This window comes from Rhinatrema bivittatum, chromosome 12, assembly GCF_901001135.1.
Source record: "Rhinatrema bivittatum chromosome 12, aRhiBiv1.1, whole genome shotgun sequence".
In the NCBI taxonomy this organism is placed as follows: Eukaryota; Metazoa; Chordata; class Amphibia; order Gymnophiona; family Rhinatrematidae; genus Rhinatrema; species Rhinatrema bivittatum.
Window position 1 is genome coordinate 29,152,956 of NC_042626.1, and position 9,078 is coordinate 29,162,033.

The following is a 9,078-nucleotide window of genomic DNA, read 5'->3' on the forward strand; positions in this document are numbered from 1 at the left end:
TTTTTGATTGCTAATGTTATTTTTTATCTGTATTTTAATCGCTGTTCTTTTTGTGTTTTAGCTTCTTGCTTCATACAACACTGAATGTTTTATGCTTTTATGACTGGTTTTATGGCATTTACATGTTTTATTTTACTATTGTATGCTTTATTTACGGTTCCCCACCTTGAACTATTAAAGGAAAGGCAGGCTATACAATACAGCTGAAGTTGAAATGTACTGAGTAAGATGTTAGACTTCCTACCTTGTCATCTGAGAAAATGTTACATTTCTCACTGCAGAGCTCTTGGGCCTGTATTATTATTACTATTTTTGGACCAGGCAGTTTTCTCCTGCTCCTCTGTACTTCCAGCATAATAGGATCTGACACCTTGAGCCTTCGTCTGCAACCACCTGGTGATATTCTCCCCTATTTTATATTCTCCCAGCCCCCAATATACTTAGTCTGGGCATTGAAGGGACGGTCTTGGGCTAGGGGCCATGCACCAGGGTTCCTTCTGGAACCTGGCAACCATGGGCACTAAATCTGGCCACCAGGTGTCACTCTTAAGCAATGACCCTGACTTCCTTCTCCCTGCCCCCCCCCCCCTTCCCAGGGATGGTAAATGGTGCCTCTGCAGCGTCTCTAGTCCCAGTTGACCCCCAAGGAGTGGAATACATAATACAGGGACTCAGCTGGGGACTTTCTGCATGGCACTTGCCACCTGAGTCAACGAGTCATCCTCCTTCGGTTTATTTTATTAAAAAGAAGCATAAATGAATGCAGGTTAGGATTATAAGTGGTTGCAGATAACCAAAGTCTATTCTATTCCTATGGAATATTATTTTAGTGTATTGTCCTTCTTAATATTGTTCTGATTATATGTTGTTTATGAATGTTTTAACTGTAAACCACATCAATCTATGGAGTGCGCAATTTTAAATAAATAAACAAGTGTACGAAGTTTCTTTTATTGATTTTGTTTGAGAATAGGGAGACAGATCATCAGTGACGAGAGTTAAGACCCTGGAGAATGGCTACCACAAGGGGAGCAGCACAGCTACAACTGGTCCAAGGTCTGCAAGGGATTATCTAAAAAAAGAAAAGAAAAGTGAGCTCAAAAATCAACGCACCGCATTATACAACCTTTCAAACTCAACTCCAAAGTTTTGGTGTACATTAGGAGAATTAAGACACTAACACATATTCATCTAGTCTGAGGATCCTGTATCGATGCATCTGACAGTCATATTAAGGGAATAGGATCAGAACCTATAGTAAATTCTCCCAAGTTTTGAAAAGTTTGTAATACTTCTATGATACTGTGCACCATAATGCGGGGTTCCTGAAAGACAGAATGTTTAGAGGTGCATATAGCGGATGATCAAAGTGCTTTGAAAGCTATTTACCTGCTATATGGGTCAGAATCTGAACTGTTACCTGTAAAAAAAAAAAAAAATTGTGTTAAGGGAATTGCTGTAAAGTGATACCAAGCAAGAGGAAAAAATCCTTTATCTCTTATTTGTTTTAAATTCTTTCTTCTTTCTGTTAATCCATTTCATTCTTTCAGCATTAGGCAGAGTAGAATAAAATTGCATTGTATTTATTTTAGTGTTTGGCTCTTGAGACAGATCTGTACATACTATCCTACCTCCTACAAGGGAATTTTTTTTTTTTTAATTTCTGTCTCCTAGCCCCTCCTATCTACCTGCGGGAGATGCTTTGGTTGGATACGATTGTTCATTACTTAAATTATGCTGTAGAGGGATAGGATTCCAAGGAAAATTGATAGAGTCTTTTCCCCAACCATGCCCAGGTTATCTCAGGTTCACAAGAGAACAGTTACTTCACGTCAACATCTTATACCTTGGCCTCAGGACAAGCAGGGAGCTCCTGTGTTGGCCTGAGGGGACCGAGGTCAGACAACACAGAGCATGCTGACTCTCAGACTCTTCTGCGAATGCAAAGTCCAAGAAACAAGGCCCAGATGTGAGAGTGGCACAGGAAAGGAAAGGCTCCCTCCATGAGGACACTGTATGGACAGTTGTGGGGTTTCCACCAGATACTGCCACAGCGATACTCTGGAAATCAAGAGAAGAGATGTTGGAGAACAGATAGCAAAACATCATCCTCTAAACCAGACAGGACAGGTGTCACCTAACCCTGCTTGGAAGGGGAAGGGCTGTAAGGGTTAACTATATAGAAAATAATCTGTATTAGTCAGTCTGGGTTTCCACCTTCCTCCCTGCCTTTGTGTCAGGTCACACCAGCACAATCCCTATGTACAGAATCATGTCACTGTGTACATAGGGGTACATTTTAAAACACAGCGCGCGCGAACAAAAGTACGCCGGATTTTATAAGGTACGCGCGTAGCCGCGCGTATCTTATAAAATCCGGGGTCGGCACGCACAAGGGGGTGCACATTTGTGCAACTTGCGCGCGCCGAGCCCCACGCGCTGCCCATTCCCTCCGCCTCCCCCCACCTTCCCCTCCCTTCCCCTACCTAACCCACCCCCCTGGCCCTATCTAAACCCCCCCTACCTCTGTCACACAAGTTATGCCTGCTCGAGGCAGGCGTAACTTTGCAGGCGCCGGGCCGGCTGCCACGCGCCATGTTCCGGTCCGGGGGCTGGTCCGGATGCCGCGGCCACACCCCCGGAACGCCCCGGGACGAAACCACGCCCACGACACCACCCCCAGATGACGCGCCGACCGCATCACGCCCCCCGATACGCCCCCTGATGACGTGCCGACCGTGTCACGCCCCCCCCGACATGCCGACCGAGTGAAAAATTGTGAAAAACAGGAACCAATGTTGATTTGACAGGTGCAATTGATAAGAAAACTTTCAAACCAATTTAATACTGTAGAATGAATTCCTATGGATTGGAGATCGGAAATCAAAATTTTGTGGTCCAGCATATCGAATGCTGCCGAAATGTCTAAGAATATCACAATGAAGTCAGTATATGAGTCGAAACCTCTTAGAAAAGTACCAAAAGAAGATAAAAGAAGGGTCTCAGTGGAGTGCCCCTTTCTAAACCCATGTTGGTTTGGGTTTAGTATATCATGTTCGGCTAAGTAATCTTTTAATTGGTATAAAACAACTGACTCCAAAGTTTTTGCTAATGAGGATAATAAAGCTATTGGTCTGAGGTTAGAGAAATCCATAAATGAAGATGTTTTATTCTTTAAAATGGGCAGTATTGATGTTTGTTTAAGTAGGTCTGGGGATTTCCCTGATTTTAAAGATTGGTTAATTATCTGGCATAAATAATCAGAACAGATATCGGCAATGTTTTTAAGCAGAGTGCCAGAACAAGGGTTTATTGGGGAATTTGATACCATTTGTTTACATATAATCTTTTGAATAGCTATAGCTATATGGACCCAGCTCAACCTTCTAATGCTTTTCCCACATTTTGGCTGTTTGTTTGCTTTGTCCCTGTTTTGGCTAAGTGCGTGTTCTGTTTACTGTTCACCTCCCCCTCCCCCGGTAACAATCCAGGGAGGGGGAGACACTGTTGCTACTACCCATGTTTACTCAGCCAGCCTGGACAGCAGGAGATGCCCCATGGGAGAACAAGGTGGGGGTGTGAGTAATTAATAACCCCAGGTTACAGTTGTTCATGTTAACCTTTGTGGTACAGGCTCCCCTTCAGACTCTACCTCTTCAACAACATCTAGACTGTTCAAAGTCTCCTTATTTATTTATTTATTTACTTATTTATTAAAAATATTTTTATTCCGCAAATAACTGAAATCAGTGCTAAGCAGATTGCAACATGAGATGAAACAAAAACAAAATATTACAATAACAATTCATGTGACTCTGCCCCTGTTAACAGTTTCTTGGCCAGGTGCTCCACAGTTTTGTCTGGGTTTGCATTGGCAGCAATACTCTGTTGTTCTGCAGCTCCACCTTAGTTTGCACCAGTGGCAATACTTCATGGCTTCACCTTGGCCCATGTAGATCTGATGTTCACAGAAACTGCTCATGGCTCACTGCATTCATGATATCTGGTGAGGGTGCCTCATCGAAGCATATACTCCAAATAACTCTCACTTTATCTATCCTGGGGATCAGGATTTTGTATCCCTAGCCTCATTTGCTGTATTCTAATAGCACACCCTTTGCAGCTCTGTGTGCCATCTTGAATACTTTCCACTCAGATCATGTATGTAGGCCTTGCAGCCGAATATCCTCAAGTGACTCATGCAAGGTTTTCTGCCAGGCCACATTTTGTGCAGTGTTAACTCATTTGCCCTTGCTGGTAGTAGAATCTGAAGATAATTTACAGCCATCACTATCTCTCCCTAGACCTTGTCAGGAAGGTTGGCATCTAGCAGCATACTCTTTGCCATCTCCATTAGCATGTGGATCTTCAATTTGGCTACCTTAATCTGTTTTGGAGTATAGGGCACTGTAGTCTGATGCTTGATCCCTTGTCACTTCACGTACACTTGAATTGTTCTGTTCATGTACTTTTCTCTATTGCCTGTACGGATGAATCCAGGATTACGCTGGAGCTTGTTGCTTGCCACTGCCAAGTATTCCTTGTGTTTCTCCGGGGTGTCATTTTTGTGTTTCAAGAGGTGAGTCTTTGCGTATCTAGAGTAATCATCAATGAAAAGGTCACTGTCTTCATTGGGCCACACAGATCACTGTGAATTAGCTCCAGCGGCTGACTTGCTTTTTGCACTGGTGCACAAGTTGCTTTGTTTTTGAGCAAGCACACCCATGTCAGTACCTATGGCATGGGGATATTTTTAAATATCTTTGTTCAGCAAGTCTTTTAATAGATCTGAGCATTTGTACCCTAGACACCTGTGCTATGAATGTATGAAGTTATGGTGTGGGGGTTCTTTATCTGTGCAGATGATTATATATAGGCTGTCAACTGCAATCCCTTCATCCTCTATATTTTCTCTCCTTTTAATTGTGAATAGTAGCAGTTAGTGTAGCTGGGTTCAAAAAAGGTTTGGATAAGTTCTTGGAGGAGAAGTCCATTAATGGCTATTAATCAAGTTTACTTAGGGAATAGCCACTGCTATTAATTGCATCAGTAGCATGGGATCGTTTTAGTGTTTGGGTAATTGCCAGGTGCTTGTGGCCTGGTTTGGCCTCTGTTGGAAACAGGATGCTGGGCTTGATGGACCCTTGGTCTGACCCAGCATGGCAATTTCTTATGTTCTTAATACATTCTTGCAAAAGTCAGTGAAACCTTTGCTGGTCAGGTGTTTCACTGACAGTAGATTTGCCTTCTGATCTGACACATATTTCATGAGAATTTTGGACTATATCCAGCAGTGGTGATATATCATAGCTATTCCTGTTCCTTTTTTATTAAAGGAATACATTTCCTATCTACTATGAGTACTTCATTTTTTAGTCAGTAGTCAATATGAAAAAATCTTTATTACTTCTCATGCGGCTTGTTGCTCCTGAATCAATACACCAGTCTGGGAGGCTGTTTCTCTGATTGAATATGAAATTACAGTTCCAAAGCCATTCTGTGTTTCTTTGGCTGTTTACACATGTAGCTGTTTCTATTGTCTCGGCTAATGTATGGTGCTTCTCATGTTTACAGGCTGGACAGTTTCTTTTCAAATATCCCACCTTTCTGCATTGCAACTGCATTGTCCATCGCTCAACCCCTTTTACTTTTTCTAAGCTGTGCCTGCCCCACAAGCCTCACATCCTGCTGAGTAAGGAATGCTTGCTCTTCTGGGATGTGTTCACCCACCAGCTCCTCTCTCTGCAGTAAGGGCAGCTTGAAAATCTTTTGTCTAGTTTGATCCCTTCCCTGGGTTTAGCTGCTAGGAGCCTGCCACTTATATAATCCAATGTTAATTCAGACTCTGATCTCATTTTTAAAGCATTTATAGAGCAATTATATAAATCAGACAAGCTGCACAGTAATATTGCTGATAGAATCTTAGTCTCTGTGATTTCTAATCCAGCATTAATGTGTTCCAAAATTTCTTGTACAAATTTGTGAAGTAGAAATAGCTTGCTATTTAATCTTTCATGAAATTTCATCAGTGATTCCCACATACCTTTCACGATGCTTTGCCCTTAAATATGTATTAACTATCTTCCACAAGAAGAGAAATCATAGCCTTCACCTTATATTTTTCTCATCCCAGTCCTCTTCATTTATAGTAGGTCTATCTTTCCATAATCACATTCCATAGTTACCTTATTCAGCAGCATTTCCATTTTTGATCATTGCTTGCCTTCTAGTTTAGTTGCAGCAGCAGCTCTGACTCTATGCTGGAAGCAAAGCTATCTGAGTTAAACTTTCTTTTGTTCTACTGACAGTTTATTTATAGTCCAAACCAGTAGAGTGCCCGCTTCAGATCCTTTGTCTCTCCTTAAGTACTGGTGCTGCTATTGAATTGGCTTTATGATCTTGTAACTTTCAGCATCTCCCAGGGTCAGCACAGCTTGAGTTCAGAACCTCTTCTCTGGGTCCATTACCTGTTGGCAGAATAGCACCAAGTCTGGCCCATTCCTGTGTGTGCACCGGGTGTATGCAGCGGAACCCCCATGTTTCCAGGAGAAAAGCTTATTGTAAGGTATACAACAATTGAGTGCTCGTCAGTGGTAACATGCAAGAATACTTGGGAAACTGGGATAGAAAATAACAAGATTTATGCACATAGTTCTATACATAGAGATTGTGCTGGTGTGACCAGACGCAAAGGCAGGAAGGAAAGTGGACACTCAGACTGACTATTAGAGGTTATTTGCTAGCTAGTCAATCCTTATAGCCCCTCCCCGTCACAAGCAGGATCAGTTCACACAGTCAAGGAATGTTAACTCCTTGCTGTCTGGTGTAGAAGATGACTTTTCTCTATCAATCCTCCAACAGAAATCGCCTGTTTTACACAGTGACTGTTGGTTCTGTCACTCCCTGTCATCTCCTGCTTCCCTCCCGCCCCCATCCAAGGTTGAATAACAGGGGGAAGAAAGTCTAAGGTGCAGTCCCCATTAGTTTCCTGTAGCAGCTCAGGGGTAGATCCTGTGGCAAAAATTTAAAAATTCTGAAGCAAATTGGCAAACATTAACACCTTTTACATTATATTATGTAACTAAAGTAGTTTTATATTATATTAGCATAATTCATATTATTTTTATTGGAAGGCAGCAACTCTTCAGCTAGTCTGCTTCCCCCCCCAGTGTGCCTATTGACAAATCCAGGCTTAGTTTTACTCACTGTTACTGCACAGAGAAAACGACATGCAAAGCTTGGCATATGTCACCGGGTAAAAGCACCATCTTGCCTATTGAGGTCAGCTAAGTGCCTGACGGAATCAGCAAGAAAGGGACACATCCTGGACTTTGGATGCTAGTTTCTCTGAGCAGTTATCAGCATACAGAGCAAATCTGAGCTGAAAAGCATTCACAAGTGGTCATTCTAAATACCTCACTTTTACACATTGACTTGTATCACCAGAGGGGCACTATAAATATTTCAATTTTAATTAGAAACATATAGAAACATGAGGGCAGAAAAAGACTGTATGGTCCATCCAGTCTGTCCAATTAATTTAGCATTATAATTCTCATCACCTCCTTAGAGATTCCCTGTATTTATTTATTTATTTATTTATTTGTTTATTTATTTATATTCTTTATATACCGACGAACGTTGGGAACATCTCATCGGTTCACAGTAAACAAAATGCAGCTAACGAGCTTTACAGAGAACAATGAACAATCATTAAACAGTAAACTAGTTAAATTTATCCCATGGTTTCTTGAATTCAGGTACTGTTTTTGTCTCTACCACTTCCACTGGGAGGCTTTTCCATGCATCCATCACCCTCTCTGTAAAGAAATATTTCCTAAGATTACTCCTGAGTCTACCCCCTTTCAACTTCATCACATCACCCCTCATTCTAGAGAGCCTCCTTTCCATTGAAAAAGGTTCACCTCCTGTGCATGGAAACCTTTGAGATATTTGTCTGTCTCTATCATATCTTCCCTATCTCGCCTTTCCTCTAGAGTATACATGTTTAGATCTTTAAGTCTGTCCCCGTGTGCTTTAGAATGAAGACCACTGACCATTTTAGTAGCCACCCTGTGGACTGACTCCATCCTGTTTATATCCTTTTGAAGGTGCAGGCTCCAGAATTGTACACAGTATTCCAAGTGAGGTCTCACCAGGGATCTATACAAGGGAATATCACCTCCCCTTTTTCTGTTAACCATTCCTTTCCCTATGCAGTCAAGCATTTTTCTGGCTTTTACCAATGCTTTATCCACCTGTTTGGCCACCTTAAGATCATCAGATACAATTACCCCTAGATCCTGCTCTTCCTTTGTACATGATCAATTAGAATTGATGATGCCTGTTTTAGTGGCACTTGACTGCCCTCTCTATGGCATGCCTTTGTTCCTTACCATCTACGCAGAAATATTTTACAGTTTGTAGGCACCGACCTCCCAGACAACCTTTAGCTGTTATTTTCTTTTTCTCCGAGTACTGGTGCACTTGGCCTGACTCTGCCAGCAGGCATCCAGAACTAGATTTAACCACCCGCCTCCGTGCTCAGTGGGAAGCAGCGTGGCACTGTCTGATCTGCAAAATTAAACTGGCAGTGAAGGTGTCCTCATGAAAGGATTCAGTTCTGAATGTGGGTGTTTAGTTCTGACTAGGAAACCTCATCTGGAAGAGGAGGCGGGAATGCTGCCTGAAAGGGCACCAGAGCAGGCAGCCTGGGGAAAGACAAGTCCCTCCTGAAAGCGTGCTCTGCTAATTATGTGTTGTCTTTTTTAATTCATATGTAAATGAAAGATTCCCAACAGACTGCATTAAACCTGCTTTCCTTAATGGAGGGTAGGAATCCTGCTGATTTCCATCTCTCAGCTTTTAACACAGAGGTTTCTATCGCTTTAGACTGCCTCTTTGCAAAATATTAGAAGTTTGGTGTATGTGTGTGTGTTTTTGTGCATTTCTGTGTGTTTGAAAGTTTACAAGTGCATGCACGAGTGTGTGCGGGTTTGTGTAGCCCCTGTGATGGTTGAACCCGGATAACAGTTCCAGAGGCCATATCTCACATTTCCATCAAAGGTGGAACACTGC

The 9,078-nt window shown here is 42.2% G+C and overlaps 1 long non-coding RNA gene across 1 annotated transcript; it reads right to left on the reverse strand.

Annotated features, from left to right (window-relative positions):
• Window positions 1–946: 946 nt before the first annotated feature.
• LOC115074591 lies at window positions 947–8,118 on the reverse strand. Its single transcript, XR_003852290.1, has 4 exons — window positions 8,058–8,118; window positions 1,847–2,061; window positions 1,390–1,420; window positions 947–1,072 (listed from the first exon to the last, which is right to left on the reverse strand). It is a non-coding gene; the product is annotated as an uncharacterized LOC115074591 (long non-coding RNA).
• Between the last annotated feature and the right edge of the window lie 960 nt (window positions 8,119–9,078).